Genomic DNA, 27999 nt, shown 5'->3' with positions numbered 1-27999 from the left:
TTAAATTAAAATTAAATTAAATTAAATTAAAAATTCCCTTTTTATGCATCTCAGGATCTCATGAGCTTATTTGGCCAGAGTATCACACTGTGAGCTCATGTTCAGCTGATTATCCATCACAACCCCCAAATCATTTTCAGAGTCACTGCTTGACTCTAGAGTCCTCCATCTTATAAGTGTGGCCTAGATTCTTTGTTTCCAGAGGTATGCATTTACATTTAGCCATATACAAATGCATATTGTTTGCTTGTGCCCAGTTTACCAAGATCCCTCTTAATCAGTGACCTATCCTTTTCATTATTTACCACTCGGTCAATTTTTGTGTCATCTGCAAACTTTATCAGTTGTGATTTAATGTTTTCTTTCAGGTCATTCATAAAGATGTTAATTAAGGGTCAAGAACCAATCCCTGTGGGACCCCACAGGAAACAGAACCATTCAATGACAATTCCCTTGACAGTTATATTTGGAGACCTATCAGTTAGCCAGTTTGGGATCCATTTAATGTGCCCCATATTAGTTTAATATCATTCTAGCTCTTTGACTTGGTGCTGCGTGATGCTATAATTAAAAGTCTTACAGAAGTCACCAAAATAATTATCTTTATCAACGAATCTTGGAAGAAGAGCTCTGTTTAAGTCTGAAAGCTTGTCCCTTCCATCAACAAAAGTTGGTCTAATAAAGATATTACCTCATCGACTTTGTCTCACTGAATTTTGAATGGCAAAGAACAGTGTAGTTTTTCTTGATTGCTCAAAAAACAAGCAAGCTGTTCTTTAGAGATGTCATTACCAGTTTCGTTTCAGAATCCATATGCAGAGTACAGCATATTAACATCTCTATATGTAAGTTTTACTTTATTTTATGTGAACATTTGGTTTTTATAGTTCGTAAGTGGCAATATTGCAAATACACTGAGAGAGGAAGTTATTTCTCTTTATTATAAAAGAGCAGCCATCTGATTTTTGCTTTCACTTTTTCTTTTTCTTTTTTTTTGAAAGGGAGAAGGGTGGAAACTGGTGAATAATTCAGTTCATGTTTATGCATTCAGAGAAGTGAATCAGAACTCCAAATGTATCCAAACATTTCCAAGATTGCTCCCACCTACACACTTTATGTGGAAAGAGCCTTTGGGTCAAAATCTGCAGGTGCTGCTCAAGGAGGAGAACAGATTGAACCTGAATTTTTATATAAGAATTTATGGATTGGAAAATTGGACATTAACTCAAAATGAGAGCAGGATTGTGACATGCCTTAAAACACCACATAGGGGAGTAATGGGTTGCCTTGCGCCTCTCGTTCCCATGGGAGGACTACCCACATGTGAGTCACAGACAAATGGGAAGATGCACAAATAGGCGGAGCATTGGCTCTGGTCCCAGCAGAGCTGAGCTGGCATAGAGGAGAAGAATTAATCTGCTGCTGGTATAGCCCAGCAGCAGATTACTTCCCCTGTGAAGCAAGAGAACAGAAATCAGGGAGGGAACTGTAACTCCCTGGGCTGCTCTTGTGGCAGCGTAGCTTGACACCACCTGTAAGAGTGGGTTCTATATTTACAATATAGCCTTTCTCTGTGAACTTTAACCCATTTTCACCCTGACCCCACAATCCTTGTACACCTGCTCCTCCTCCAAGTAGTGCAGAAATTAGCTCAATTTAAAATGCTTGAGAAAGATCACTCTGTCTTGGACAAGTATACTGCGCAGGAACCCAGATGAACTAAGGGCTTGTCTACATTTGAAAATTAATTTGGATTAAGGGAGGGCATGACTTTAAAGCACAATAATTATTTTGGACTAGGTCCCCATGTGGACACTCTTATTTTGGAATCGGAGAGAATTTTTTTCAGTTTGGCTTAATCTACTTCCAAAACGGATTAAGGTAAATTGGACAAAATCGAGCATCCACTTGGGGGAGCTATCCCAGAATTGCTACTCCAGTTAATTTCTCTGTGTGTGGATGAGAGCTAGGAATATAATTGTATCCTTCTATTTTCTGAGGTGAGGGCAAGGAGGGGGAAGGGTTGTGTACTTTTGTTTTTGTTGCCTTGCTTATTAAAAAAAAAAATAATCAGATGTTGCTGTATGTGATATTCCCAAAAGGGTTAATTGTAAAAGTCAGCTCTGAGAAGTTGCTAAGCAACAATGTTCTGCCCTCAGGATCAATGATCAACCAATGGTGATTTGCTCTGCTGATGTAATGTATATAAGTTAATATTCCTTCTAGAGAATTGTGTGGGTGGAGTTCTGTGGAAACTTATCTGAACTGGTTTCTTCTGCTCCTGTAGTTTTAATTAATTCCTCCTAATAAAAGTAATTGTTTTTCTAATTATGGTCCAGTCCCTTAATAACAATTATTCCAATATAACAAAGACACTAACTAGCAAGAGTCAATCAAAATTAGTTCATTTTTCCGATTTTTGGATCCATAACTCTTGCTGGAGATGAACCGATTAGTTTTTATTATCTAAAAGGGTAAATTATAATAAAGGCACATTACTGTTGCACACAGTGTACTTTCTGGAACTGAAGGGGGTGGAGAAATGGGGAAGATAACCAGTCCAGTAATTTAGTCTTATGAGTAAGGTTTTCCACATCAGGCCCAAAATTTTTAAATAATTTACTAGTTCTAATGAATTGCATAGTATTTTAGAATTTAGTTATATAGAATACCCTGATTCACATAGGTATAATTTGGATGCTTACCTGACTCCCTCAATCAAAGAATGTAGTTAATCAGTTAGTACTGATTTCATTAAAAATGAGATTGTATATTTTCACTTAATGGCTGTTGAATTAGGTTCAAGATTATGAAATCTGGGCCCCACTCATTGCTGAAGTCAGGCGTTACACCACATTATGCCAGTTGAAGGCCAGGGCTGGATTTAGGGGCAGGTGACTCTGGGGTGCCGGGCTTGGGGTGCTGTTTTTGTTGTTAGTGACATTTCAGTTATTCTTAAAATTAAAAAGTTTCTATAAGCCTAGAGGAAACCATTTTTATTTGCTTATATATGGCATGAATAAATACAGATTTACAGATCCTTGTGTGCAAATTTATTGTCTTGTATGACAGGGATAAATCATGCATGCAAATTGTGCATCAAAGTTGTGATATGGGCTACAAATGCAATAAAAATAAAGTATTCAAAAGTTTAACAAATGGAGTGAGGAGGGCGCTGAAGACACTCTTTGCCTGGAGCACCATTTGGTCTAGGACCGGCCCTGCTGAAGGTCTTGCCTTTTGTGTAGCAGAAAAGAAATGTAGGGTAAAATCCTAAGCCTTTTGACTTCAATGGGGCAAGGATTTCACCCTTAGTAACTAATTCTTATATTCCTCTGAAAAAGCTTCAATGAGCATCACAAAACCCATTCCTGCAGCCTTGTTGCATGCAACACTTCCACTAATTTCAATGAGAGGTACATGCTCCATAGACTGCAGAATCCGGTTCAAATTTAAGCCTGTAAAATAGTCCCCTTCTTAAAGTGTTTTCTTGCCTAGTCTTTTCTGGTTAACTTCCATAAATATGCCATATTGCTCATGCTCTCTGATTAGATAAGTCCAGTTGTTATAAGATTTTGAGTTTGTAGAAGTCATTAACCACAGTTAGCCCTAGGACTACTGGCCTCCCCATTTAAAAGCAGAGATATTGAATGTCCCTTTATGTTTATTTTGCTATATTATATGTATATTCAGCCATGTTTTGAAGACTAAGTACCCTCAAATAAAATCTGAACTGATGTCTAAGTTCAAAATATTTTGATATCATCTTTGTTTGCGTGTCACATGTTTTCATACAACTCAGCACATCCTGGGTCTGGCTGGGATAAGCAGACATGCTTTTGGGAGAAGCAGGTCCTCAGAATCTCTGGGAATCAGACCCCAGGGTGTCAATTTGGGCCTCCAAATTTAGGCTTCAACCCAGCAAAGTATTTAATTACGTGCTTAACTTTAGGCACTTGGGTAGCTCCATTGGCTTTAATGTGATCTTAAAATTGCTCTGCTAGACTTGGACTTAGAACACTTCTGAAAATTTGGTTGTATATCTGTAGATGTTCACTCATCTCTAGTTAGTATCCAATAATACATGTATGTTACAGCTACTGAGTAGAACTTCAGTGTGCAGGGTAACCCTTTCAGCAAAGTCCCTTCAATATGCCAGAAGGTGGGAAGGAAGAGAAATAGATTTCCAGGAATGAGCATATTTTTATGATGATTAAGGTAGAGAACAAAACTGGTTGGTACAGTGTATGGTTACAAGACACTGGACTGCTGCTAACGTCTCCACGTGAAATTCTGGCCCCATCAAAATCAATTGGAGTTTTGCCTCTGACTTCTAATGGGGTTAGTATTTCTGTCTCTCCGAATCATTTGTTCTTATATTTCTGCTGCTAGTTTCTTTTAAAATGGGAAATAAATTCCCCATCCCGCCCTCTCTTTTTTTGGTGCTGCTGTTCTGTCTGCGTCTCTTTCTCTGAGTGTTTTGAAAGTGATTGTACTACTTTTTTCCACCGGAGACTGGCCTTTATCTCATTATTTAGTTTTAAAGACAAACTCAATGTGCTCTGTTATTGTGCGCATGAAAATTACAGTTTTTGTAACACATGTACAATAATTAAATTGTTCCCACCCTGTCAAAATATAAGTCCTTGACTAGTGCCTTTAGGTCATCCGGTGTGGATTCATTAATGTGCAGCAATAGAGCACTGAGCCTTGGCTTGCAGCTAAACACCGTTTTAATCACCTTTTATTAGAACACCTCCCTTTGGCGTAGAACTGCTTAGCACAGGGGATTGGTAATGAGATGCCTTTTGTGTCGATATGCTGGAAGAGGCTCCTGAGAGTATCTTGTTAAAATTCCACTGTAATTTGAAGGGAGGTGTGGTTGGGGGATAGGGGAGATTTCTGTGTCTTGACTGGAGAGCAACCCCTTTTCTGGAGATTATTTAATCATTCTTCCCAAGGATGATTTATCTCTGGACTCATAAAAATATTTCTGAAAAGCAAATGTTTTGCCTGTGAAATACACTAGATTGTGCAAAGTATCAGGTAATTTGATGTTAAAGAAATCCCAAGGGAAGGAACCCAGTGGAAAATTTTCTAGGGGAATATACATCAGAAGCTCCCTAGACACAATCTCCTGCTCCATTTCTAATTCTGCAAATTGGATGGTGTGGTGCACCATCAATATAGTTAGGGTATTTTTAAGCACTAAATATTTCCAACAAAGGACACTTATATATAAATGCATTTGCCAGCTGATGGTGTTTCCTTCGTTGGTCATGTTATAATGATGACATAGCATTTCTTTTAAAATGGGAAATAAATAAATACATTACCTCATCCTCTAGCCCTGCTCTCAGCAAGTGAATAATCCCTCATATATAGATGTGTGATTATGATTTGCTGATGGCATGCCAAGCACTGTGAAAACATAGAGGTGATAGAAGGTGAAATCCTGGTTCCATTGAAGTCAGTGGCAAAGCTTCCATTGACTTCAGTGGGGCCAGCATTTAGTATTTCACCCGTGGTCCCTGCCCAAGACGCTTACAGTCTAGCAGCTAAGGGTATGTCTACACTTGCAGAGTTTTTGCACAGTCAGTTTCACCAGTGATAGTGAATTGGTGAAAGAAAAGCGCTGGTTTGTGTACTCACTTCCACAAGTGTCAGAGAGTGTTTACATTTGCAGCACTCCCATCACCGATGAGAGCAGCTCTCTAGGGCAGCTATCCCACCGTGCAGCTCTTTCCAGTTTGATAATGGATCTTGTGGGAATAGGGTGACCAGACAGCAAATGTGAAAAATCGAGATGGGGGAGCCTAAATAAGAGCCTATATAAGAAAAAGACCCAAAAATCGGGACTGTCCCTATAAAATCAGGACATCTGGTCACCCTATGTGGGAAGGGGGGGAGGTGATCGCGGGGCATCCTGGGTCCCTGCACAGCCTCCTCTCCCCAAACACTGATCAGCTCCAGTAGCTCAGCATTGCTCCAAGCAGAAGATCGTTTGCTCCATGATGCAGGCACTGTCACCTGGCCGGATGATAAATGAGCACATCACCACCAAAGTTTCACCAGTAAGAGCTGTACTCCTCTCGTGGAGGTGGTTTTCTTTTTGCACAAAAAGTCATTGGCAAGTGTAGACGCTCCCACGGTTTTTGCTCAAAAGAGGGACTTTTTCCGTTTTAAATGGCAAATGTAGACATGCCCTTAGATTTTAAGAAAGGAATGCTTAAAGTTAGGTCCCTAAGCCCATAAATAGGCACTTGAATAAATGGCCTAATTTCCAGAGGTGCTGAGCATCCAGCAGCTCCCATTGCTTCCCATTCATTCCAATGAATAGTTATTGCAACTCATTGAAATGCACTCACGCAAATGAATATTTAACCCAGATAAAAGTTCTGTATTTTGAACATCTTCTGTGCTTGTGCCTTTTTTTTTTTTGCATCCGCATTCAAGCATTTGAACTAAAATAAAATATACAATTTTATAAAATATATAATAACTAATACATGGAAGTATATACCAAGAACCACCCCTCTACAGTATTAAAGCTGTAGGATTCACCTTTTCTGTTTGATATTTTCCTCTCTATCTGTTCAGATGTGAAAGAAAATGAAGACTAGCAGCTCGGGTGCAGAATTAAAAGCAGATCAGAATCAGCAACCTGTTTCCCATTGCATGGCCTAAATCTTCAGCTGGGAATAGGACAACAAAACCACTCCCTGAGCATGACTTGAACATGCAGATAAGGTATTCAAGCACACTACAAAACTCTGTTCTGTCTATTACCTTTTTTTCTCTTTAATGCATTAGGATTTCTAAAGGTAACAGTCTGACAATAAAAACTGGTGGTTTGCAAGTGTCTGATAGGTTAAGATGATTCACACAAGGTGGTATACTGGAGTACTACTTTTCTATAGGGGTGTAAGAAAAAGGATCATTGTAGGAATCAGTGAATACAGTACACTTGTACTGTAAATCAGAAAGAGAGAGGGAAAAAAAGAACCAGTTGGATAAATTAAGACAGTTAAAGGATGAATGATCACTACTAGGTTAATAAGAGAGAGACTCCAACACGCTTGTCACTCATGCCTTCATAGATTTGCACAATAAGACGAATTCAGCTCTGTCACATGAAACTGAACTGTGCCTTCCAAGAAGTAGCTCTCACCTATCGCCTATATGTATGTTTCTTTTTTAAGTCATCGTCTACACACACAGGTTTTACTAAAATCAGTGTTTAAATATATTTAGTTAAGCTGTTGCAAACAGCTGCACGTACATACTTAAATTGACTTAATAGTGGAGACACATTGATTGAGATTTCAAATTAAGCTAACTCAGTATAAACCAGCTGTAAACCTATTCAAATATGTTGACACAGGGATTTGCCTCAGTTGAACTAAGGGTTTGTCTGCACTGCAGCTTGTGTAGACATGCCCTGCTAGCTGTACTGTAGGTAGCGCGCTAAAAATAAAAGTGAAGACACTGAGGTATGGGCTTCAGCACTGGCTGTACAAGCCAGTCTGACCCCCCTGAGTCCGTGATCACTTGTGCAGAGGTGCTGAAGCCCACGTCATGGTGTCCTCACTCATGGGTGGCGAGTATAATAAGCAAGGGGCGGCTGTAATAGGGTTGGGCGGGTGGGGCGGTCTGGCGGGGGAGGCAAGCAGCAGGTGAGTGAGCAGAAGGCAGGCGGGGGAGGAGGTGAGCAGAGGGGGGAAACTCACGGTGGGGGGTGAAGAGGTGAGTGGCGAGTCAGCAATGGGCGGGAGCAGGGCCTGGGGCAGAGCAGGGGTGAGGTGTGGGCGGAACTGTGGGCGGAGAGTTGGGACAAGGAGTTAGCCTCCCCCAGGGGAAGTTTCACCCACTGCCCATGTCTTCACTTCTGTTTTTAGCAAGCTACCTAGAGTACAGATATCATGGGTAATGTCTACCCAAGCTGCCAGTCACCCCCTCACCTGCTATGTAGATGTACCCTAAGTCCATGTAAAAAAAAAAAATGTGTGAAACCTTGTGTGTGCAGACAAGATCTATATTATATTGATTTATTTTGATCTGGAGCTCTTCTGGCATAATCTGCTGATTGGCCAGCATAATTGTACAACTGCAATGTTAAGGATCAGTGTGAATTTTTGGTCTTGTTATGAATTTGACTGGAAAATTTTTCTGGAATGGCCTACCCGTTTTCCTTGCAGTGGGATTTAACCCACATATTTGTCATCCAGGGTTTGTTTTGAAATTAATCTTATTAATTTATTCCAAACAGGATATCACCCTAAATTTTGTCCTGCAAAAAATTGTATGGGTTCCTCTCATCAGTAATTATATTCCTAACAGATGTGTCTGGCTGTATAGTACATGATTTATGGGCACACGAACAAGAAATATTGAATTCCATCAGGACAAATGGCCATGTACTGTATAGCCAAGCAGTTCTGTTAGGAATTCCATCATATATAGAATATTTGTCCTTCTAGGAATTTATGATTTAGGCTGTCCAGGAGTTTGTCCTGATTAAATAATAAGATTAGTTCTAGGATTGTAGACCCAAATATTTGTCCTCTTGGAAATCCTAATCCCAAAGATTAATTCTGTGGTATATGTTTGTACGTTAGTGAGTTGTTTGTTTTCTTGCCAGGAATTCAGTACGTATACAATTTTTTAAGGGTCATACTCATTTTGGCTGGGATTGTCAAAGGCCCAAGAGAATTAGTTACCCAAATTCCAGTGAAATCCATTGGAATTTGGGTACCTATCTCCCCCAGGCATGTCTGAAAATTTTAGCCTTCAAAAATATGAGGGATTTAAACCTGTAGCTACCTACAAATTCCTCATTGATATTATTGCTGCATACCATGGCCACTCAGAACGTCACTGGTATGAGGATAGAACTGATATTGTTCCTGGGTAAAATAGTAAAGTGGCTGATACTGGACTCAATTAATAAAAGAATTACAGGAGGGTAATAAAATCCAATCAACATGGATTTATGGAAAATAGATCCTGTCAGATTAGCTTGATATCTTTTTTTTTTTATGATGAGATTATACATTTGGTTGGTAAATGTAACAGTGTTGATGTAATATACTTAGACTTCTGTAAGGCATTTAATTTGGTGCTGCATGACATTTTAATTAAAAAACTGGAATAATACAAAATTAACATTAAACGAATTAAATACTGGCTGGCTGACAGATATAAAAATGTAATTGTAATTGGGGAATCATCAAGAGAATGTGGGATCTAGCCGGGATCAGTTCTTGGCCCTACACTGTTAATCATTTTTATGATGACCAAGAAGGAAACATAAAGTGATTGCTGAGCAAAGTTTGCAGATGACACAAAGATTAGGGGAGTGGTAAATAATGAAGAGGATAGGTCACTGATGGAGAGTAATCTGGATCTCTTGGTGAGCAGGGCACAAGCAGATTCTGTACTTTACTATGACCAGTTGTAAATGTATGCATCTAGGAATAAAGAATCCAGGCTATACTTACAGAAAGGGGGACTATCCTGGGAAGTAGTGACTCTTAAAAAGATTTAGGGATCGTGGTGGATAATCAGCTGAACATGAGCTCCCAGTGTGGTGATGTGGCCAAAAGGGCTAATGTGATTCTTGGATGTTGTGACAGAGTTCTGGGAATCTAGAGCTGACCCAGCACTCTGGTCACCATGTTACCAGCTATTACCCCCCTGGAATGGATTTAATTGGGGGCAGGGATAAATGTTCAATGGCTTAATTAGACAGGAGGCTGATGAGCTTATGAAAGCAATCAACTGGGAACAGATAAAGAACAGGAAGGAAGTGCAAAAGTGGGGAGGCTGGCAGGGATCAGGGGGATACAGGATCTCAGGATGGTGGATTAAGGGGGGAATTTACTTCCAACTGTATGCTGTTGCACAAAGCTGTACCGGAGAATTAGTGGAGGTCACCCAATAAATAACACATGGATGCTTAGAAACTCATAAGCATCCGGCCTGTTTGTGGTGGTCCAAAGCGCGGAGAAGGGAGCCTGTTAATAGACCTTGACTAAAAGTAAGGAGGCTATGACCTATGTACTTGGCACTGGTGGGACTGCTGCTGGAATACTGTGTCTGCAGTTCAAGAAGGAAGTTGGTAAATTGGAGAGGGTTCAGAGAGGAGCCATAAGAATAATTAAAGAACTAGCCAACCTGCTTTATAGCGATAGACTCAGAGATCTCAGTCTATTTAGCTTAACAAAGAGACGGTTATGGGGTGACTTGATCACAGTCTATAAGTACCTACATGGGGAACAGAAATTTGAAAATGGTCTCTTCCCAATGTAGCAAAGAAAAATATAACAAGATCTAACACTGGAAATTGAAGCTAAACAAATTTAGACTGGAAATGAAGTGCACATTTTTAACAGTGAGGGTAATTAACCATTGACACAACTTACTATGGGTTCTGCATCGTGGGGAATTTTAAAATAAAGATTGGATGTTTTTCTAAAAGATACGCTTTGGTAGTTCGAACAGGAATTATTTTTGGGAAGTTCTATGGCTTGTGTTATGCAGCAAGTCAGACTAGAAGATCTAGGTGATCCCTTCTGGCTTTAGACTCTATGAACTCAGATTCTTCTTGTTCTATATGCAGACGCTTCTAATATCGAAGCTAGAGAAGAATGTCTATTAGCTGTTCGTACCAAGGCCTATAACTCACACAGTTGATCCCATGCTGATTCTAACCAGTAGAGAGCAGTGACACACATACATGCTGACCAGTGTATTAAAGAAGAGTAAGTAAGAATTGCATTCCTTACTTCATAATGCTAAAGGCTGGTGAACATTTAATGAGGTATAAAAACACTTTTTAATAATATATGGCTTATTATATTACTTACTAATGTCCACTAAACTTGATCACATGCCTTCTCATTAGTATGCTTGAGTTTTTGACCTTTCTGGCAATTTGCCTTCATTTGTAGATATCTGTTTTATTGTAGCTGAAACTCAAAAACAACAATAACTTTTTGAAGGGGAAAAAAGTTCTAACACATGCGCAAGGTGTAACACTGGTGTAAATCTGCCATAGTTCCATTGAATGCGCCATGGAGGCATGCCAGTTTACATCTACTAAAATCTGGCTCAATATATGTATTTGCAGTATAATGTGAATGTATGCATCTCAGAGTTCTTTGACAAGATCGTAGAATGAAAACGTTGACAGGGCCTGAGGATCGTGGTGAGTGCTTTCTTCAAAATCACTTTGATAAATATAGCCCCAGTAAAATATTCAAATGGATACAAGTGTGCGTGACAAACAGAATAGCCAAAGCTAAAGAAATACAGGATCATAGCATTCAGAGGGGGAAAAGACTTATCTTGAAAATGGAGTCCATATTCCTGCAAGGCAGGATGCAGTCAGATAATTTTAATTTTGGTGTTTCCTAACTTTTGAGTGCTTTATTTTGTAATCTTTATAATGTGGTTTTATTGGGTGTAAATGCCTTTTTAAAAAAAAAAAAAAGGCAAATGAAGGAAACAGGAATTCTATCACGTGGCATCATATTGATGCTCACATGGTCATCAGCAGGGTTGGAATTTTTTGATCCATAACCCAGACCTCTGACACCGGAGCTACAGGAGTAACAACTAGCAAACGAAGTTTGTCATCCTTTCTGGGGACCAGCACTAGAGGGGACTGAGAGATACACAGTGCCAGTTTCATGGATGTTTGTTGTCAGCAGAGAAATTATGAGACTTGAGAATCCTAACTTCCACTCCAGGCTCTAGAGGAGAGTCTGGCTTCTGCTGAGGTCTAAATTTGACCCCTTCTGCTGTCCCTAATAACTTGTCCCTGTCCTAGACCTGTCTCCACTTCACGCCTGACTCCTCATACTAGTCCCAGTCTCCACTTCTCTGGCTCCCAGTTCCAATCTCCCTCACCACACTCCTCATCCAATCTCAGGCTCCTTCCCCACTCTCATCCTGGCTCTTTGCCAAGCCATTCCCAGTCTCTCTTTCTCCTTCCCACTCCCAACAGCTTCCAGTCCCAGTCTCCATCCCTCCCCAGGCTCTTTGTCTCAATTTTCTGCTCCCCACCTTCATCCTCCTGGCTCTTGTGCCTTCTGCATTCAAGTCAGGCCATTTTCTCTTCCACACTGCCTGTGCCCCTATAAAGGGGATCATTCACAGAACAGGAGAGACAGGGTCACTGTTCTGCCAAGCACATCTATCACAGGGAGAGTTCTGCTTAGCCCCTGCAGCCCTGGGCTTGACCATGCTCAGTATAGAAGGAATCTTTCAAGATTTTCACTGTGAAGTTGTAACAAGACTCTCTTGAGCGTGCAGGTAAACTGAGATTTTTTCCCCCAAAGTTTATAAAGTGGCAAAACTTGGGCAAATATTCATGGGACCAACAAAGGGCATGTCCCTGACAAATTTCAAATCCCTAGTCCAAGGCAAAGAGGTGCTAGAACGTCTCAAAGCACCAGCTGTAAGAATTTTTTTTAACTTGGCAAAACAATGTATTTTTCCTTAATCCCATTTTCAGAAATGGTTGGACTGTTTTGGCTGAAACTTTAAAAAACAAAATTGCAGCCTAAGGCAGACCTCCTTTGTAGAAAATTGCAGCTCAAAATGGTTAAAATTTGGCAGTTATAAGCAACTGAAAACAGGCTCTTAAAATGGAAAGTGTCGGAGAATCCTAGTAATAGGCAGAGCTACTGGCTCTGCATATAATAATAAAACATACTATCTCCCTTTCAGACAACTTACTTAAGTCTTTTACACCTTTTTTTTTAAAAAAATAAGACAGATTCCTGGAGATTTTCTACTGGAAAAAGAGCATAATAAAGCAAAGATATAAATGCATTCACAATATTCATAGTGACTGAAAATGAACTGTTCAATAGAGATTCATGATATTCTAAAATGATCTTTGCTTCCTCAGTCAAGTCAACAGTATCATTTTTTCTAATGAAGTATGTGACCTTAAACTTGTGACAAGGATTTTTATTTAAATCTTAGATTTATAGCCGCTTTGGGTTGATAATATCGCCCCTGAATCCCCCTGCTGGGCTTCAGGACTGTAAGGCACCTTGTTACCCACTGCCTACAGCGAGAGAGAATTTTGTGATAGTTGGGTATCAGCTCCCTAGCATCACCAATCTTTCAGACACTCGAGCTGTGTCAGCCCTAACTTCGCCTGGCAGGTTATCAATAGGTGCATCCCAGTCTGAGTCCCTTTGAATCGTTCCCCTGAGATATCCAGTCCCTGCCACTGGCTACTCAGACATTTCAGATCCTCTGCCCCCAAAGCTGCAGTGTACCCCAGTTTACCAGTTTTGCCTTAAACCTGTAAACCATGCAGCACTTGTGAGCACTTTAATAAAATGAAAGCAGGTTTATTTAAGAAAGAATAAAGAGGTAACTAGAAGTGAGAGAAAGTGATGGAAACAACTGCTTACAACACACAACAAAATCATAAAATGTGAACCTAGGTCTACATTTATCAATACTTACCTTTCCTATCTAATAAAGTAGGCTCCCCCGCATCCCACCCCCAAGTTCAGTCTCTTGCAGAGCTGTCTTCTTTCACAAGAACTAGGATCCAAATGTTCATGAGAGCCCCATCCCTCTCCTTAAGTGGTTTCCTCAGCAAATGTCTGCAGAGTGCCTTTCTCTACATTTTGTTACACTGCGACGGTCTTTTGAGACAGTCTTTCATAGCCAGAAGGATCTCCTGCCTGCTATAATGCTCCTTTTCACCTCCAAGTGGTTTCAATCATTCACAATTGTCCTTGATGGTTTTCCATTAACTGTTCTGGGATGTGGCAAGAGTAGAGACAGTGGAATCTTGCATTACGTTTCCAGTTGACATGGGAGGGGTGCGTGTCAAGTCCCTCTTGCTTGAGTAGATCATCACTGAGACATTTTATCCTCCCAGTGACTGATTTCTACTCCAAGTCCATAAAGCAAACTTTCAATATAAAGACATTATTCTTTAAATATTACCCACACATACATCTTACAATGATTGAGTCTTGACAAGTTACAAGCTTTCTCTAGGTTCCTGTATAATTAGAAAGACCAAAAAAGAATTTGAAGAACAGCTATCCAAAGACTCAAAAAGTAATATATATATAAAAAAAAAGGAAGTACATCAGAAGCAGGAAGCCTGCTAAACAACCAATGGGCCACTGGACAATCGAGATGCTAAAGGAGCACTCAATGGTCTTTGGACAATAAGGCCATTGTGGAGAAACTAAATGAATTCTTTGCATCAGTCTTCACTGTTGAGGATGTGAGGGAGATTCCAAAACCTGAGCTATTCTTTTTAGGTGACAAATCTGAGGAACTGTCCCAGATTGAGGTGTCATTAGAGGAGGTGATGGAAACAACTGCTTACAACACACAACAAAATCATAAAATGTGAACCTAGGTCTACATTTATCAATACTTACCTTTCCTATCTAATAAAGTAGGCTCCCCCGCATCATTTTGGGACAAATTGATAAACTAAACAGTAATAAGTCACCAGGACCAGATGGTATTCACCCAAGAGTTCTGAAGGAACTCAAATGTGAAATTGCACAACTACTAACTGTAGTTTGTAACCTATCATTTAAATCAGCTTCTGTGATGACTGGAGGATAGCTAATATGATGCCAATTTTTAAAAAGGGCTCCAGAGGTGACCCCGACAATTACAGACTGGTAAGCCTGACTTCAGTACCAGGCAAACTGGTTGAAATGATAATAAAGAACAAAATTGTCAGACACATAGATGAACATAATTTGTTGGGGAATAGTCAACATGGTTTTTGTAAAGGGAAATCATGCTTCACCAATCTACTAGAATTCTTTGAGGGGGGTCAACAAGCATGTGGACAAGGTGGATCCAGTAGATATAGTGTATTTAGATTTTCAGAAAGCCTTTGATAAGATCCTTCACCAAAGGCTCTTAAGCAAAGTAAGCTGTCATGAGATAAGAGGGAAGGTCCTTTCCTGGAGTGGTAACTGGTTAAAAAATAGGAAACAAAGGGTAGGAATAAATGATCAGTTTTCAGAATGGAGAGAGGTAAATAGTGGTGTCTCCAAGGGGTCTGTACTGGGCCCAATCCTATTCAATATATTCATAAATGTCTATTCAGAACTATCTGGAAAAAGTGGTAAACAGTGAGGTGGCAAAATTTGCAGATGATACAAAATTACTCAAGATAGCTAAGTCCCAGGCAGACTGCAAAGAGCTGCAAAAGGATCTCTCAAAACTGGGTGACTGGGCAACAAAATGGAAGATGAAATTCAGCGTCGATAAATGAAAAGTAATGCACATTGGAAAACATAATCCCAACTATACATATAAAATGATGGGATTTAAATTAGCTGTTACCACTCAAGAAAGATCTTGAAGTCATTGTGGATAGTTCTCTGAAAACATCCACTCAATGTGCAGCGGCAGTCAAAAAAACAAACAGAATGTTGGAAATCATTAAGAAAGGGATAGATAATAAGACAGAAAATATCATATTGCCTCTATATAAATCCATGGTACACCCACATCTTGAATACTGCATGCAGATGTGGTTGCCCTGTCTCAAAAAAGATATATTGGAATTGGAAAAGGTTCAGAAAAGGGCAACAAAAATGATTAGGGGTATGGAACCGCTGCCATATGAGGAGAGATTAATAAGACTGGGACTTTTCAGCTTGGAAAAAAGATGACTAAGGGGGGGATATGATAGAGGTCTACAAAATCATGACTGGTGTGGAGAAAGTAAATAAGGAAGTGTTATTTACTCCTTCTCATAACACAAGAAGTAGGGGTCACCAAATGAAATTAATAGGTAGCAGGTTTAAAACAAAAGGAAGTATTTTTTCACACAACGCACAGTCAACCTGTGGTTCAAAAAAGAACTAAATAAATTCATGGAGGCTAGGTCCATCAATGGCTATTAGCCAGGATCGGCAGGGATGGTATCCCTAGCCTCTGTTTGCCACAAGCTGGGAATGGGCGTCAGGGGATGGATCACTTGATGATTACCTGTTCTGTTCATTCCCTCTGGGGCACCTGGCATTGGCCACTGTCAGAAGACAGGATATTGGGCTAGATGGACCTTTAGTCTGACCCAGTGCGGTCATTCTTATGTTCTTACATGTTACTCCTTATGGATAAATATCCTGTAAGCCCTGTGTTTGGTGTAGTCAGTTTGTCAGGAGTGAGGTGACAATAGTTTGTAAAGAACAGGGGACACTTTGCCAGTGGGTGTCTGTCTGTCTCTCTCTCTCTCACTCACTCACTCACTCACACACCACTGCCTTCCAGAATGGTCTCTCTGTTTCAGAAAAGCCTGTCCCCCTGCAATTTTGTTTTCATTCTGTCAGCCTCCAGTTCTTTCTCTCCTCAGTTGCTTCTCACTTCAAAGCCATTTTCTTTACACTCAAGCTTCTATGTGGCACATATCCAGCTGCTTCTGGGCACACACATCTACTCCCTGCCCTTTTCTTTTGCTTTTTAACATCTTCTCTCTCTCCTTGTTTTCTTCCTCACACACGAGCCCTACTTTGTGCCCCTAACACTTCTCCTGCGGTTTCAGTCCTGCCCTTTGTTCATTACAACATTTGCCATGTTGCTTATTGCTGCTGCTACTCACTATACAACGCTGCGGAGCTCATGAGTACAAAAAAGTAAGATGACGCTTTGTGATGGCATATAGGGTTCTTCACATTATCTTGGAGAACATGAGTCCCGAAACATTTTGATTGAGCTTATATTTTGTTGTTGGGGGGGGGGGGTGGATGAGAGATTTTCTTTTATTTAAGGTTTGATTCTGTGACTTAAATTTCAAAAACAAAAATGGGTTTGGGTTTTTTCATTGCCACATGTTCTCCCATCTCTGCTTGTATCTAATCTAATCTCTCTATATACAGCATTTATCATCCTGGTATCTGCATGTTTAAAGAGACTTACTGTATGCAAGTCTAATGAAGAATGATTGGTTCTTTCAGACAGTCATTTAATCCATAGGAAATTGTGTCTCAGTTGTCACTGCAGGAATGTGAAGCAAAATGTACATTAAAGAAAAACTAATTCAGAACAGATCTTTGGAACCCTCCACTCACACAGAATCTTCACAAAGACAGAAAAGGCATCCACACAGTAATACCAAACAAATTTAATAGGATTGGTATAATGTAATTAATACCAAATGAGGTACTAATATTTACAAGACACCCTCAGCAAAACAGGAACACTACAATAAGTGGCTAATAATTTTTTGTTCCTTTGGAGAGTAGCAAATGGAACCATGAGAAACTCATTTACTCTTATGTTGTTATATTCTCTAATTCTGTTAGATTTCCTGTATAAGTTAGTAATCATGTTCGTTTTGTATACAATAAAATGGGATCACGATGATAGAATTTTGCACTTGCCTAAAAGAGAGGAACCAGATGCATAAATGAGGTTTTATGTGAGGGATTTAATGGAATCTTTGGGAATGAAGTTCTTAAAATGAATAACAATTAACAGCCTTTACTTGTCATGCACACGCAGACACACAGTTTCTCTATTCTTCTTTTGCCAAGTGTATAAAGATTTAGAACATTATTCTATTTCAAGCAAGAAAACTCTCGGATTGATTATTATTCTGAATTTTTAATTTAAACTCAGGAGTACTGCTGGATGAGAAAAGAGCAGGTTTTTAGTACTCACTGTGCTATGTCCATGCAAATAGTAAGAGGGTCATTGCTCAAAATGTTACCTAATTATTTTTGAGGGCATGGTTCATATATATTGAATCTTCCACTGTCATAGATGGTTTGTCCAAAAGTAATTTAAGAAAAAAGACTTAAATAAACAATTTTAACATACATTTGTGATTTGGATCCTAAAGCACATTGCAAGTGATTCGATGTAGGAATTAACTCACTCACCACTAGGAATGGAGTGCAGCAACTGTTTAACAGCACACTGCAGCACAAGACCAATGGATCTCAACCTTCTCTGTAATGTGACCTCACCTTACAACAGAAATAAATTCAGGACCCCTCTCGCATCTAGCCATAAAAAGGGAGGATAACCATGATCCCCCTGGAGCTATTCATGACCACCTTGGGTGTTGAGAACCCATGTATTGGACAACAGATTATAACAGGCTGAGGGGACGGTTATCCAGTTAAACCACAACTGGACATGTGGAGCCTAGGTGAACATGAGATTTGGTGAGGATACCAAAATTAATTAGGCTGCAAAAAAAAAAAAAAAAGGCCAAGGATATTCTTAATGGTGACCACAAGTGACTAGGGCCTTGATTTTCTATCTCATGCAAAAGACAGCACTTCTTGTTGCCCAGTGTCCCTTAATAACCTGCTGAGTCATTGTTTAAAACTGATTCAAAGGCAAAACTGTCACCTGCTGAATCATTAACACATTTTCCACAGTAGTTGGGTATTCCCTAGAGGTCTCCCATCCAAGCACTGACTAGGTCTGACCCTGATTTGCTTACAAGATCTGAGGACAGCTCAGTCTGAGGTAATGTGTAATTACGCATGCACATCAAGAGGAGAATATTCTTGTTCAGCTCCCAGAAAGAACATTTTTTTAGAAAAAGGATAAGACTCAAGCACCCAGACTGTCTGTAAGGCCCTACCTACATTACTGAAATCTTCTACAAATCTCTTGCCATTGCTAACATGAGTTCAGCCCCCATTGCGTTTAGCAATGGTGTGAGCCAAGTGTAGTGGACCACTGGGTTTTCAACTGCACTGTGTCACTTATAGCTGCTCTGTGTAGACAGGGCCATATTCATCTAAAACAACAGATTGAAATGTGATATATGATTGTCAAATAACTTTATATTCTGAAGTGAGCAAATAATGAGATTTTAACAGAAGTTACAAGTTTCACCATAAAAACAACAGGCCACATAAGAAAAATACAGTTCCCTCCAATAATCCCAGAGACCCCACAGCCTTATATGTCCCCTTCTGTGTTGTCAGAAAACAACCAGCTCTCACCTCATTGCTATTTGGAGGTGACTAGCCCGCCCACTCTCTTTTCTCTGTTCTTCAGCATGCTTAGCTTTTCAAACTCCTAAGGGAGTAATCCTGGATGGCCAGTCCTTGCTGTAGCTGGGACCTGGAAAGGTTTTTCTGGTTCCACTGCTTTAGATGCTGTTGATCATTGAATTCTGGGAGGGTTTTTTGTCTCCTTCCTCTGAAGCATCAGGAATGGCCACAGTTGAAGATGGGACACTGGATGGGGTGGGCCAGGGCTTTGAGGTAGCACCAAGTATTCTCTGTCTCAGGTGGTTGACTGTCTGGTTCTTGCTGACATGCTCAGGGTCTAACTGATTGCCATATGTGGGGTCATGAAAGAATTTTTTCCCAGGTCTGATTGGCAGTGACCTTGGGGGGGTTTCAGCTTCCTCTGCAGTGTGTGGGATGGGGCACCTGCCAGGATTATCTGGGTGCATCTCAATCATTTCCCTGCCATTGTGTGTGGGGGGGAAGGGGGCTCAGGCAATGATGCACATCAGTCCCTCCTGTTCTCTGCCTGCGGCACATAATAGTCTAATCTAGTATCATTTACTTTGGTCTCATTTCTATTAGGTGGTGGGGGGAGGGGGAGCGGCCGGAGGGCGGCGAAAAAGCCAGAGCCGGCCCTGCCTGTTTCCTGTCCTTTCAGACTCCCAACAGCCAGTGCTCCCAGTTCTAATAATCACATGCAGCATCTAAACACCACATTCCCTCCTCTCTTAAGAAACTTTCCAAATTAAAATAAACATTGTTTGTTCTAACCCCAGGAACAAATATGAAACAAGACACTATACTGTTGGCAGGAATATTACACTGAAAACACTGTAGATACTACATAACAGAGTCTTTAGTCCAGGCAGGTGGTCGTCTGAGTCTGACAGGCCATCTCTCAAGCCCCAGTTCCAGTGCAATGTCTTGTTGTGTTGGTTCTACTGTGAAGTCATCCAATGCAGACTGGGTGTTGGCATAATCTCCTCTTGGTGCATAGGCAGGTGCAAGATAAGAAGCATTCCATTCCCCCCCATCAGAAAGTCGATAGGTGTAAGGGCCCGTCTTCTCTATGATTTTAAGAGGAGCTGTGAATATATGGTCCCCTTTGCGTAAGATTCCAGGTTTTCGTATTCTAACAAAGGAACCACACTCAAGCTTTGGTTCCTTAGCATCCCGCCGTTTGTCTGTGAAAGCCTTAGACTTTGCTTGGTTCTGTTCAACTGTCTTTCTCACATCATCCTTGTTTGGGGCATCAGGTCGTGCCTTTAACAATCCAGCAATGTTCAGTTTAGTATTCAGCTGTTTCCCATGCAGTAACTCTGCGGGTGATCTTTGCATTGTGGCATGTCGTGTAGCCTGGCATGCCTGCAAGAAATCAGTAGTGAAGGGTATCCACAATCACCCTTCCAGTTTAGCTGTTTGCAAACTCTCTTTCAAATTTCTGTTAAACCGTTCGATTTCTCCATTGGCTTGAGGGTAATATAGGGATGACCTCCTGTGTAAAATGTTCCTCTCTGCTAGAAAAATTTCAAACTCCAGGGAAGTAAATTGACTACCATTATCTGAAACCAGTTCTTTGAGGTTACCTTCCAGGCTAAAAATTGAAGAGAGAAACTTAATTACTGTAGCAGAAGAAATTTGCGATGTAAACCCTACCTCAGGCCATTTGCTGAAATAGTCTATTAAAGTGATGGCATAATGACAGTCAATTAGAGCAGTATCAAAGGGTCCTACAATGTCAATCGCCACTTTTTCCCATGCAGATTCAGGAAGAGGAACAGGCTGTAATGGAGGGTTACATGTCACTGCTGTCTTATCATGCATTTGGCAAGTGACACAGGATTTTATGAGTGCTTCAGTTTGAGAGTCCATCCCTGGCCACCAATACAGATCCCGTAGTCGTTGTTTGGTTCTGACAATTCCTTGATGAGTATCATGTGCCAGGTGTATGAGTTTTGACTGTAATTCTTCTGGCACAAGTAGCCGGTGTGTACCTCGTAGCACACAGCCATCGAGCAAAGAAAGTTCATCCCAAACTCTAAAATAAGGCAGCAAAACTGGGTCAAGGTTTTTAGGGTTACTGGGCCATCTCTTTATCAGAAATTCCAGTAGTTTTTGTTGAATTGGACACGCTGAACAAGCAGCTTGAAATTGTTCTCTTGTAACTGCAGTAAGAGTGCTTGTAATAAGCGCAACTACTACATCCTCATCCTCTGGTGGACCATCTGGTGAAGGCAACGGCAGGCGAGAAAGGCAATCAGCTACCACATTTTCGTTTCCAGGCTTATATTCCAGTTCATAATTGAAAGCGAGTAGTCTTGCAGACCATCTAGCAATACGATATCCTGCTCTTCCCAGTCCTTTCGTGGTGAGCAACGTTGTCAAAGGGCTGCGGTCTGTGCGCAACTTGAACGTGCGGCCCCACAGGTAAGTTCTCCATTTTTCAGTAGCCCAGACACAAGCAAGTGCTTCTTTTTCAACTGTAGAATATTTTCTCTCAGCATTACTTAGTGTCCTTGAAGCAAATGCAACAGTCCTCTCAGTGTTGTCCTCATGAAGTTGTGTGAGGACAGCCCCAAGTCCATAATCAGAAGCATCAGTAGTTACAATTGTGGGCAATGCGGGACTGAATAGTGCAAGTACTGGACTATGTACAATCAAGTCTTTCACCCTTTTGAAACTAGCTTGTGCATCCGTTGTCCACGCTAAGGTTGAACTTCTCCGTAGTAATTCTCGTAACGGTTCAATGACAGAAGCATAATTGGGAATGAATTTTGCATACCAGGAGGTAAGACCCAAGAAGGAACGTAAAGTTTGCAAATCTGTTGGAGGAGGAGCATTTGCAATTGCCAGGATATGATCTGGATCAGGTTTTAGTCCAGCCTGTGAAATCGTATGCCCCAGAAAGGAGAGTTCAGTTTGTCTAAATTTGCATTTCGACCTATTGAGCTTGAGGCCTGCTTTGCTGATGCAGTTTAGTACAATCTGCAGGTTATTGTCATGCTCCTCAGTAGTATTTCCAAACACAATAATATCATCCAAATAGCACTGAACTCCATGTTGATTCTTCAGAATTAATGACATCATTTTTTAGAAGGCACTTGGGACTGATGCGAGACCATATGGAACACGTTTAAAACGAAATAGTCCCTCATGTGTAATAAATGCTGTGAGGTCTCTGCTATCTTCATGCAACATAACCTGGTGGTATGCACTCTGCAAATCAAGAGTAGAAAACATCTTTGCTCCACGGAGTTCTGCAAATACTTCTTCTATGTGAGGAAGAGGATGGCTGTCAATCACAATAGCTTTATTAGGCTCCCTTAAGTCCTCCCAAAGGCAAATGTCTCCACCCTTCTTCTGCGTCACTACTATAGGTGAAACCTATTCCGAGGAGTTAATCTCTTCAATAATGTCCTTTTGAACAAGTTTTCTAAGTTCCTCTGAAACAGCTTCCCTGACTGAAAATGGTAAGCACCGTAATTTCTGTCGTACAGGCATCACATTATTCCACATTTTAACTTTATGCAGAAACCCATAAGCACAGCCGAGTTTCTCCTCAACCTGGAGTTGGGTCCCAGCTGAAACTGGTGTGTGTACCGCAAGAGTGCTTTGCTGAGGAAGATCAATTCGTCCATTGACTACCCTGAGTTTTAAAACAGCTAATAAATCTCTGCCAAGGATAGCAGTGCCTTTGTGGACAATGTAGAACTCCGCAGTTACACAGCGATCACCAAAAGTAACTATTGCTGGCAGGCAGCCATGTACTGAAATATGGTTTTTCAAATAGCACACCAAGTGAACTTTGAGTTCAGTAAGAGGCACATCCTTAAAGTAACGCAAATAGATGGAATCAGGTAGTATAGATACTGCTGAGCCAGTGTCCAGCATTAGCTGAATAGAGTGTGATTTGCCTGAGGGTATGGCAGAAACATTTACAGTGCACTTTATCTGTTCTGAAATATGTGCAGTAGTGATTTTGTCCACACTCAGCACAGTAACATCTGGTATTGTAACTGCATGCACCTGTTGATTGAACTGGCTACTGCGACATACTTTAGCAAAATGCCCAATCTTTTTGCAATGATTGCACTGAGCTACTTCTGCTGGACATCCTGTGTAGCTTGCAAGATGTTGTGGGGATCCATTAGTTTTCTTTTTGCAATTGTTTGTCTGCAGTGATAGTGAACTTTTCTGCAAAGGAGTCACAGCCTGGATTGGGCCTCCTGTACCCTTGCTCATTATTTTGGCTTCAGCTGTAGCTGATTCGATCTGAGTAGCAATGGTTATTGCTTTTTCTAGTGTAAGTTGTGGTTCCAGAAGTAAGCGTTCTCTTACATGAAGCGTTGTTGTTTTCTCAATGAGCTGGTCTCTAATCATCTCATCTGCCATATTCCCAAAGTCACAAGTTACAATCAGACTCCTCAGGGAAGCAATATACTGCATTATAGTCTCCCCTCGTTTCTGCTCACGCTGGCGAAATCTGTAGCGATTAGCTACTATATTCACTTTTGGCACAAAAAAGTTCTTTAATGCAGTGAGTGCAGTCTCATATTTATCATCTGCAAGGGGAAACATTTAAAATATATGCTGCTCTTCTGCTCCAAGGCAGTGGATTAGCAGAGCACGCTTTCTTACTTCAGAAATCTCTGTAGCACTGATTGCAAGCAGATAAGTCTCAAACATATGTATCCAGACAGTAAAAGCAATGGGAGGCTCACCTGGGTTTTGCAGAAAGGGTGCAGGTGGGTTCAGAGGCAGAAGATCCATCCTCGTCGCCAAAATGTTGCATCACCCAGGCAAGGTATTAACAAACTTGAACAGAACTTTATTTACAGTGGAAATCTCTTTACCAAGCTGTAACTGCACACTCTGTAACTCTCTCTCAGCCTCCTCAACTCCTCCCCCCCTCCTTCCTGTTTCCTGTCCTTTCAGACTCCCAACAGCCTGTGCTCCCAGTTCTAATAATCACATGCAGCATCTAAACACCACAGGCCTTTAGAAGCTACTGCAGTGGCTCTCAACCTTTCCAGGCCACTGTACCCCTTTCTGGAATCTGATTTGTTTCACTTACCCCCAAGTTTCACTTCACTTAAAAACTTCTTGCTTACAAAATCAGACATAAAAACACAAAAGTGTCACATCACAGTGTTACTGAAAAAATGCTTACTTTCTCATTTTTACCACATACACCTCTACCCCGATATAATGCGACCCGATATAACACGAATTCGGATATAATGTGGTAAAGCAGTGCTCCGGGGGGGCGGGGCTGCGCACTCCGGTGGCTCAAAGCAAGTTCGATATAACGCGGTTTCACCTATAACGCAGTAAGATTTTTTGGCTCCCGAGGACAGCGTTATATCGGGGTAGAGGTGTAATTATAAAATAAATCAATTGGAATATACTGTATTTACATTTCAGTGTATAGTATACAGTATAAACAAGTCATTGTCTGTATGAAATGTTAGTTTGTACTGACTTCACTAGTGCTTTTTATGTAGCCTGTGTGACAGACCCAGACCAGTGGGGTACAGGAGTCTGGTAGAGGGCAAATATACTGGTCACTGGATGAGTAGTTTTCTGTTCCCTGAGTGACCAGAGCAGGGGCTGCACTAGAGTAATCAGGAACCTGCTAGAACCAGTTAAGGCAGGCAGGCTAATTAGGATACCTGGAGCCAATTAAGAAGAAGCTGCTAGAATCAATTAAGGCAGGCTAATCAGGGCACCTGGGTTTTAAAAAGGAGCTCACTTCAGTTTGTGGTGTGAGTGTGAGGAGCTGGGAGCAAGAGGTGCAAGGAGCTGAGAGTGAGAGGGTGTGCTGCTAGAGGATTGAGGAGCACAAGTGTTATCAGACACCAGGAGGAAGGTCCTGTGGTGAGAATAAGGAAGGTGTTTGGAGGAGGCTATGGGGAAGTAGCCCAGGGAGTTGTAGCTGTCATGCGGCTGTTACAGGAGGCACTATAGACAGCTGCAGTCCACAGGGCCCTGGGCTGGAACCTGGAGTAGAGGGTGGGCCCGGGTTCCCCCCAAACCTCCCAATTGACCTGGACTGTGGGTTCTTCCAGAGGGGAAGGTCTCTGGGCTGTTCCCCAACCCACATGGTGAATCTCTGAGGCAAGAAAATCCACCAATAAGCGCAGGATCCACCAAGATAGAGGAGGAACTTTATCACACCTGTTATAAAGCTAGGCAAATATCTAGATGAATTGATGTACCCCCTGGAAGACCTCTGCGTACCCCCAGGGGTACATGTACCCCTGGTTGAGAACCACTGAGCTACTGTAATTCAAATAGTAACATATTTTATTTGAAAAAGTCCTAACATTTATATGGTTATAATACTGACTGACTATGCAGTAAAAAATGTGAGGGAATGCAAACCTATGGAAGGGACTTACCATTGCATAATTATAATGGTATAAGTCTGGATAAAATATGCACTCAGCATCCCATGGAGATATCCGTAGGACAAAATGAGGCATATGTGCATCCTTTAGATGAGTCTAGAAAGTGGTTTTGTATAGTGACACTTCATTTAGGCAATTAGAGTTAATGGGTCAGATCGCCAGCTGGTCTGATTTACTCCAGCAAAGTGGCAGTGGAGATGATGTACTGTATTTTGGAGAGCTTGTCTGGTAGGGCTGTCTAGCTGAGTTTCTTGTTTGGGTTTTTTAAAATTATGCTACCAGGAAGTGAATACCTTTTATTATCTGTTGCCTCTATATATTTTCAGAGCTTTATTGACACCGATAGAAAAGAAAACTTCAACAATACAATCAACAATCTGATCCTACATTTCCAAATAAATAGGAAAGTCTATCAAAACATATAAAGAGTCACAGTATTGTCAAAAGTTATAATCCTATACTCTTTTTCAGTATTCAATAGATCTGTCATGTAGAATGAAAATGTTTAGATAATTTCAGTGGTGAACTGGAATCTCATTTACTGTTAGGAGTTTTAATGCAGTATTATGGTCTACAATAAATTTAAGCTGGTAAAAACATGTAAATTGTAGTTCAGTGTTCAGTTCCAGAATATTAGAATCTCTGTGTTTGACTCACTATGTCTTTCTATCTGACAGTTCCTAGTGCATCCATCAGTACCTGCCCTTCACTCAGAAATGAAGCAAATGATTAAATTGGCCCAACTAACAAACATCTTCCACTCCAAAACATTTCTACTTATATTGGGCCCAATGATCTTACAGGGAGATGAAGTTCTAGAACATAAGCCAACCAAAACATTGGGGACGATCATCCGGAATAATGGGCCACAACAATGCATATTGGTCAGAAAGGTGGCACGGTCAGTATGCCTGCGGGATGCATAAGTTCAACGTATCCCCATGGCAGCTCCCACCAGTGGGGCTCCATTGGCTGTCTTTTTAAAGTTGCCCTCCTCCAGCCAGATTCTTGGGAAGGGCACTAGTACAAACACCACTGGCACTCTCGCCGCATGCAGTAGCCTTCTTTGGCGGCAGGTGGGTGAAATGTGTATACACCCCCCACACCAGCCGGGGTAAATCCAGCCATTTGTGTTGCTTTATCTCTCTTGACTAGAAGGGAGCGTACAGTTCATCCAGTGTGAAGCCTCACCTGCTCAACACAAGTCTCTAAGAGTCTGTCTACACTCCAGTTAGATATCTGAGGCTGGCCAGTGCCAGCTGACTCGGGCTCGGGTTAAGGCAGGGGTGGGCAAACTTTTTTGCTTAAAGGCCACATCTGGGAATAGAAATTATATGGCGGGCCATGAATGCTCACGAAATTGGGGTTGGGGTGTGACAGAGCATGAGAGCTCTTGTTGGGGATGCATGCTCTAGGGTGGGGCCAGAAATGAGGAGTTCAGGGTGTGGGAGGGGGTGCTGGGCTGGGGTAGGGAAGGGGGAGCGAGGGTGGGGGTGAGGGCTCTGGCTGGGGGTGGGGGCTCTGGAGTGGGGCTGGGGATAAGGAGTTTGGGGTGTAGGAGGGTGCTCTGGGCTGGGACCAAGGGGTTCAGAGGGTGGGCGGGGTATCAGGGCTGGGGCAGGGGATTGGAGTGTGGGGGGAGAGGGCTCCGGCTGGGGGTGCGGGCTCTGGGGTGGGGCTGGGGATGAGAGGTTTGGCTGCAGGAGGGTGCTCCTGGCTGGGACGGAGGGGTTTGGAGGGTGGGCGGGGGATCAGGGCTGGGGCAAGAGATTGGGGTGTGGGGGGGGAGGGCTCTGGCTGGGGGTGCGGGCTCTGGGGTGGGGCTGGGGATGAGAGGTTTGGCTGCAGGAGGGTGCTCCGGGCTGGGACAGAGGGGTTTGGAGGGTGGGAGGGGGATCAGGGCTGGGGCAGGGGGTTGGGGCATGGGGAGAGACTCAGGGGTGCAGGCTCCGGGCAGCGCTTACCTCAAGTGGCTCCCGAAAGCAGCAGCATGCCCTCTCTGGCTCCTACGCAGAGGCACAGCCAGGCGGCTCTGCACGCTGCCCCGTCTGCAGGCACCACCCTGAAGCTCCTATTGGTTGCAGTTCCTGGCCAATGGGAGCTGCAGGGGTGGCACTTGGGACCTAGGGCAGCGTGCAGAGCGGAGTCCCCTGGCTGCCCCTGTGTGTAGTAGCTGGAGGGGGGACATGCCGATGCTTCCTGGAGCCGCGTGGAGCGGCCCTCGACCCTGCTCCCCAGCTGGAGCACCAGAGCGGGGAAAGCCCCAGACCCGTGTCCCCAACAGGAGCTCGAGAGCCAGCTTAAAATGGCTGGCAGGCCGGATGAGGCCCACGGGCCGTAGCATGCTCACCCCTGGGTTAAGGGGCTGTTTAACTGCGGGGTGGGAGGGTCCCAGAGCATGGGCTGAAGCCCAAGCCCGAACATCTACACCTCAATTAAGTAGCCCCTTAGCCTGATCCCCAGAAGCCTGAGTTAGATGGCACTGGCCAACCTCAGGTGTCTAACTGCGGTGTAGACATACCCTGATTTTATACCTCGAGCTCACATTCCACACAAGAACCCTTCCAGGGATGAGAATCTAGAGTGTCTGA

General features: G+C 42.1%; 1 protein-coding gene across 1 annotated transcript in view; it reads left to right on the top strand.

The window, feature by feature from the left end:
- Window positions 1–6702: 6702 nt before the first annotated feature.
- The window catches only part of SHISAL1 (shisa like 1), a 160816-nt gene continuing 139519 nt past the window's right edge, over window positions 6703–27999 (top strand). Inside the window, exon 1 of the mRNA XM_024213623.2 lies at window positions 6703–6750. The gene's annotated coding sequence lies outside the window, so the exon portion shown is untranslated. The remainder of the gene's footprint in view (window positions 6751–27999) is intronic.

The sequence above is a fragment of the Terrapene carolina genome, unplaced genomic scaffold (assembly GCF_002925995.2).
Source record: "Terrapene carolina triunguis isolate 2854851 unplaced genomic scaffold, T_m_triunguis-2.0 Scaffold112, whole genome shotgun sequence".
NCBI classification, from domain to species: domain Eukaryota; kingdom Metazoa; phylum Chordata; order Testudines; family Emydidae; genus Terrapene; species Terrapene triunguis.
Note: the sequence above shows the minus strand (reverse complement) of the source record. Positions and strands in the feature narration are given on the sequence as shown.